This window comes from Myotis lucifugus, unplaced genomic scaffold (assembly GCF_000147115.1).
Source record: "Myotis lucifugus unplaced genomic scaffold, Myoluc2.0 scaffold_33, whole genome shotgun sequence".
Taxonomy (NCBI): Eukaryota; Metazoa; Chordata; class Mammalia; order Chiroptera; family Vespertilionidae; genus Myotis; species Myotis lucifugus.
In genome coordinates this window covers 4,793,960-4,800,979 of record NW_005871081.1, presented here as the reverse complement: position 1 = coordinate 4,800,979, position 7,020 = coordinate 4,793,960, and positions in this window count along the sequence as shown.

Sequence of the window (7,020 nt, the reverse complement as noted above, 5' to 3'; positions counted from 1 at the left end):
AATGTTAAAGACAGTTTTTCCTAGAGCACTGCAAACTGATGGTATAAAATAACAGGAACATATTCACTTATAGTTCTGGGGTCCAGAAGTCCAAAATCAGGATGTCAACAAGGCTGGTTCTTTAGGAGGCTCTGAGAGAGAATCTGTTCAACGCCTCTCTCTTTGTTTCTGGTGGTTGCTGACAATCCTTAGCATTCCATTTTAGTCTCTGTCTTCACATGTTATTTACTGTGTGTCCTCTTCTTACAAGAATGCAAATTATTAAGTTAGGACACATTGTAATCCACTATGACCTCATGTTAACTACATCTGCAAAGACTCTATTTCCAAATCAGGTCACATGAATTTTGGGGGGACATACTATTCAATCTGCTACAATTTATATATATATGGTTAATCCCCTCCAGAGGATAACTTTTCCATTGATTTTTTAGGGAGAGTGGAAGGGAGGAAGGGAGAGGGAGAGAGAGAAAGAAACATCGATGTGAGACACATTGATTGCCTTCTACACACAATCCAATCAGGGCCTGGGATTAAACCTACAACCCAAGTATGTGCCACTGAGCCACATTGGCCAGGGAACAGTTGAAAATTTTGTTTAATATATTGGTTTTTAGAGAGAGAGGAAGGAAGATAGATAGAGGGAAGGGAGAGGGATAGACAGATAGAAATATCCATGAGAGAGAAACATCATTGATCTGCTGTCTCCTGCATGCCCCCTACTGGGGATCAAACATGCAACCTGGGCATGACCTCTAGGTTCCTAGGTGGATGCACAACCATTTAGCCACACCAGCCAGGCAATAGTTGAATTTTAAAAAGCTTTTTTCTTAGTATTTTTTTGCATGTCATGAATTCTTTATAAGTGCATGATATTCTATGAAAAGAATAGGAGATATTTATTTTAAGTAGTACAGGAATGTGAGAATGTCACAATCTAATATATGATAAGGATAATGCTTTAATTTAGTGAAAACATGGTTTATTAATAAATGTTGCTGTCATAATTAAAGTTATTAAAAATAATGTACAGCCCTAACCAGTTTGGCTTAGTGGATAGAGCATTGGCCTGCGGACTGAAGGGTCCCGGGTTTGATTCCGGTCAAGGGCATGTACCTTGGTTGCGGGCACATCCCCAGTAGGGGGTGTGCAGGAGGCAGCTGATCAATGTTTCTCTCTCATTGATGGTCTAACTCTCTGTCCCTCTCCCTTCCTCTCTGTAAAAAAAAATCAATAAAATATATTTTAAAAATAAGGTACAATTAATTTAGATTTTTGTATCATAACAGGAACAAAAAACTAATATAAGATGGATTGAAATCTAAATATATTCAAAAGCTTAAAATATTTTTAAATATAATCATGTAAAACATAAAAATATGAAACAATGGTTCTACAACTTGGAGATTTTTTTAAAAATACAAAACCCTATTCCCAGAGATTTTCATACAGTGCTTGAGCCCCAGAATCTCAATTTTTAAAGAAGCATTCCACATAATTCTCTTGCAGGCATTCCACCAACCATAGTTTGAGAAACACTGGTATAAATGAATAGGTTAATATATATATCTACATAGATAAAAGACAACTTTGGGAGAAAATATTTGCAATATTTAGCAAGCAAGATATTAATATCATTAGTATATAAAGAGTTTCTAATAATCAATAAGAGAAATATAATTCAATAGAAAAATGAACAAAGGATATAAACAAGCCATCACAGAGAAAACACAACTGTTAGTAGGAGTTTATTACAACCTTTCTAGGGTGTAATTTGGACACGTCTATAAGCATTTTAAGTTTTTATACTCCATGATTCAGTCTTTTCATTTTCCAGAATTTGTCCCAAAGGTATAACAGAACTATATATGACATACGATATGTAAGAACATTTATCTCAGCATTGTTTGAATGGTAGACAATTGAAAATACAAATGGTAAAGAAGAAAATGTTTTATGTTCATTGAAACCCATGGGTTAGCATATTAACCTGAAAAATGTATGCTGAATACATGTTGAATGAATAATATGCCAGAAGCCAGTCCATCCTTGCTGCTTGACATAGTCGCTGCAGGGAAGAAATATCTGCACAGCATATGTTTCAAGGGACCTGGTGTATATGGCATACTGTTCTTAATATGTTTGCTCCCCTTCTTAGCACTATGTGTTTTAACCAAGGTCACCTCTCTGAGAAAGGCTGTTTCCCCAGGTGGGAATTTTTCCCTGGAGTTAGGGATTAACAGGACTAAGGAAGGGAATAAAACCCCTTAATTAAGTGCCAGGCGGGTAGTTAATCACCTTAACTATGAACAATCATGCTTAAGCTACATAATCTTTACTTAGGATAATCTCCTTCAGTTGCTTCTTTGTAGCTTAACAGAACAATAGAGTAGTGACCTTGGAATGGAGATAACAAACGCCCTAACCTTTGGAATAGAATGGATAGGATTAAAATCAACTGGTATAAATACAGATGTAACAGGAGGATAAAGAACAGAACCTGGCTAGGCTGCTGATCAACTGAATGCTGTCTCCATGTCGTTTCTTTGCCAACTCCATCCACACCTTTGGGAACCCCTGGACCTGTTAGGGTTGGACCCCAACAATAATAGTTGAGTGACTTTTACTTTGCATATGTGTTTGGTTCTGTTATTATCATAATTAGCTAGTTATTTATATTAATAAAGGGAAGAGAGCAAAAGGAAGTCAGTACCAGAGTTTATGGAGGTGAAGGGATAAAACAGAGGGGGAGGCAGACACACATACTCACACACTCAGTAAAGTGAAAATGGCTCAGGGGAGTTGTTGCCCATCAATCTAACCTAGGAAAAAGATAATTGGCTAGGAGGGTGGAGTGACATGAAATTTTGGAAAGTTAATTGGTCAAGCTTCTTTCTTGAAGGAAACAAAGGAACTTTATCTTTCTTTCTCCCTGACCAGCACTCACTCACCTGTGGGTTTGCAAGCTCCCTCACCATAGCCTTGTGGCCTTGGCAGCCACATGGCCCCTGGCTGTGGGGACTCTACATGCAGGATGCTGAACTGGACTGTACTTTAATATAGAGCAGAAACTATGGGCAGTGGCCTTTATTCTGTCCCTGCTGAAGACATGGTTGGACTGTTTCCATGGTGAGAAGGACATTGGAAACCCAGGAGTTTAGTTCCACTCGAATTATTACCCACCCTCCAGTGCAGATCTCAGGGAATTCTTTCCCTCATGACATTGCAAGAACTCCACTTCCACCGACAATGGTCCTATTTCTATTGTTTTGTTTTTAGACTCTCTTTAAATTTCCTGTTGCCTCCTCCCCCCCATTCACTCCTATTAAAAGTGTTTCCTCCATTCATCTTTGAATAATTATAACCAAATATAAGTACCATGTTATTCAAAAACAGATCATTCTAAAGAATAATCTTGCAATGAAGAAATTACCAAGGAGATGCTTGTATTTATTTTTCCCCCTAATTCTTTACTAATTCTCAACACCTTTTGTCAATTTCTCAGAATATGAGATTATCCTGTAATGTGTTAATGAAGCTTCATTTATTCAGGTCATAAATACTAAGTACCTAGTTCGTGCAAAATACTGTGCTAGTTGTTAATAGATTTATACCTTTGCTGAAGAAATAGGCAGAGCCCTTGGCACCAAGTACCAATCTCTGGGTAGCTCACTTATCAACTGATCAGTCTTTGCTGTTTCTTAGATCATCTTCCTAACTTTTCCCTAAGCTATTTGAAACCCCATTTATACACATCCTTCCCTACCCCACTCAGTCCCTTGCCCTTTGGCAGGTTAGTTCTCCTTGGCAGCACTTTTCATATTTGTAATGTTTAGAAAATGTTAATTAGCTATTTAATATTCATCTCTCTTATGAAAAAGTGAGCTTCTCAAGGGGAGGGGAGGGACCATGTCTGATTTGTTACTTGTATTTCCATTTTGAATGTAGAACTTTGCACATGGGAAGCATTCGACAAAACATAATTTGAAATGGTAAACATGGAATGAGTTACCTGTTTTCCCTTAGAAACCTTAAAACATTGCTTCTTTTAAAACTGCTTTAGACAATTCAAGATTACAGAATATTACATAGTTTGAACCTAGAAAAACTGATTGCCATCACAGCTTTGGCAGTAAAATCAGCAAAACTCTAGTTTCCGAAAAGCTATCTTTTGATTCAATTCAGAATATTTGGTTCTACATACAACATACTGCTTCCCCACCCCCACCCCCCACCCCCAAAACAAACGATACTCTTATTCTTCATCTAAAACTATTGTCAGGAGGCTCTATGCTAGGCAAGGTAAATTATAAAATTGTATGTATGTCCCTATGCAAATATTAAAGGGGGGACAAAAGCCAACTTTGCCTAAGAAACAGAAAGGAAATGCTTTACTCAGAAAGCAGGAAAAAATGTTTTCAGACGGAGAGAAACACAAATAGTTCTAGCAGCAACAAATGCAGAGATCTCTATCTTTTCTGCTCAGATGCTTGAAGAGCAAGGCAGCAAAAAGGCAAAGGAAGCCCTCTGGAAACTTGTTGAGACTGGCTGGTGACTAGAGCTGATCTCTGAGATGGGCGTGTGAACTTGGCAGGCCCTGACGTGGAACCAGTCCAAAGTGGGAGGCCAAATTTAGTGTCAAATAAGAAACAAATCCTGACTTAGTCAGAAGAGACTTTATTCAAAAGGATTATTGCCAGAGCTAGGGTGGGGGTTGGAAGACTATCACAAAAGGGAGGGGGAGACCTATGGAAATAGGGAGAATGTCCTGACAATAAGATCTGCAAGTGTCTCCAGAGTTAGGCAAAAAGGGGTTTTCTTTTAGAAAGGAAAGAAAGAAAGAGAGAAAGAAAGAAAGAAAGAGAGAGAGAGAGAGAGAGAGAGAGAGAGAGAGAGAGAGAGAGAGAGAGAGAGAGAAAAGATTAAACATGGCTAGAAAGTAAAACAAAATTAGAAAGAAAATAATATTTACATTATAAAGTAAATCAGCAATATAGTAATGCAGTACTTTAGAGCAGAGAAGCCCCTCATTTGCTGTTTTAAAATACTTTTAAAAGTAAAGCTGTATTTTTCAACAAAAAATTTTTCTCCACAGGAAACAGTATTGTATATGTGTGATTAATTGCCTAGATACTTGCTTGGGAACTACACTGCTAAGCAATTGTTTATCATCTGAAAATCTTGTGACATTTAAAAAAGAAAAACCTCTTGGGATTGCCTTATATTTTTTCCTCAAAGAATCTGTGCTACAGAAAGTTAAACTTCCAAACCAGGTTTTAATTCATTTTTCTCCTCAAATCAAATACAGTATTTTGGCTTTAGTTAGCCTCAGGTGAAATAAAATAGACTAGAAATGATTTTTCCCTCTTCATTCCCCATTTAAAAGCCCCATTAGAAAGGAAACAATAGTGTTTATATTTTAACTGCTGCATAACAAACCACCCCCAAACTCAGTGGCATAAAACAACCATTTCATTATGGTCCAAGATTCTGGGGGTCAGGAATTCAGAAGAAGGAGGGTGACTCAATAACCTGGGGCCACATGGACTCACATGACAGTTGATGCTAGCCATTGTCTGGAACCTTAGCTGAGACTATCAGCTGTATCGCCTACATGTGGCCTCTTCATGTGGTCTCTTCATGTGGCCTGGGCTTCCTCACAACATGGTGGCCTGTGGCAGCTCCAGATGTGAGTGACTTAAGTAAGAGAACAAGTGAGACAGAAGCTATCTAGCCTTTTCTCATGTTATTTCAAAAGCTGTGTGGCTCATTTCTGCTACATTCAATAGATTATAAGTAAGATACTAAGGTTAGCCCAAATTTAAGTGGAGAATACTTACTTACCACCTCTTGAGAACTCAAAGAATGTGCAAGTGTGTCAAAAAATCATCACAATATCCTTTACAAGTCAATGTTTCACATAACCTGTAATGAAAATGGTAATGCATTCTAGTTGGAAGATGTCCAGTTCCTGCTTGATTTGAGTAAGATATTGTACCTCTCTAGCCCTCACTTTCCTCAACTGCAAGATGAAGGGCTGCACTAGGTGGGCTCCACAGCTCTTTGCAGAGCTATGATTTTATGGCTCTTCCTATAATCAAAACCTTAGAGAGTCTAGTTTGAATTTCATATCTGACCTTTATCTGAGAGAAAGCTATGATGCCACTGAGAGCAGCATGCCATTCTAGGGCAGAGTGAAACAGAAACACATATCACCACCCTCCAATTCTAGTTCTGCCCATTGTAATTACTGGTAAACATAGCATCCACCTATTGCAAGTGCTAGATGCTGTTTCTTTGCCTCCTTTGCCTTATTTTCTCTCCATCCTTATAGCAACCCTAACCTTGGTATTTCTTTAGATACCTTTTGGGGGATCTGCTCAGGCCCACTCCCTCATGGGGACATGGCTTCTCAGCTTCCATTAGAATAGCCAAGAGTCAAGGCTGTTGACTTTCAAAAGCAAAGTTGATGTGGTTATCAAAATAGAAAATGGTCAGGAGGTAGGAGGGGTGGGGGGTAGGGGTGGAATGTCTGAACTGACCAATTGAAGTCTTATGTGAAGGATATTGCCACCAAACTCTAACTCAGTGATGGCGAACCTTTTGAGCTCGGCGTGTCAGCATTTTGAAAAACCCTAACTTAACTCTGGTGCCGTGTCACATACAGACATTTTTTGATATTTGCAACCATAGTAAAACAAAGACTTATATTTTTTATATTTATTTTATATATTTAAATGCCATTTAACAAAGAAAAATCAACCAAAGAAATGAGTTCACGTGTCACCTCTGACACGCGTGTCATAGGTTCGCCATCACTGCTCTAACTAGATGTGTTGGTAGTATATCACATTGAACTTACTTATTGCATGGGCCATAGTTATACCAAAAATGCATTGTTTATCTGAAATTTAACTGGGTGACCTGTATTTTTATTTGCTAAATCTCACAACATGAACAACATATTCTTCCCATTTTTCTTTTTGTCAAGAAAATTCTTGCTGTACCCTGTGAATTGCT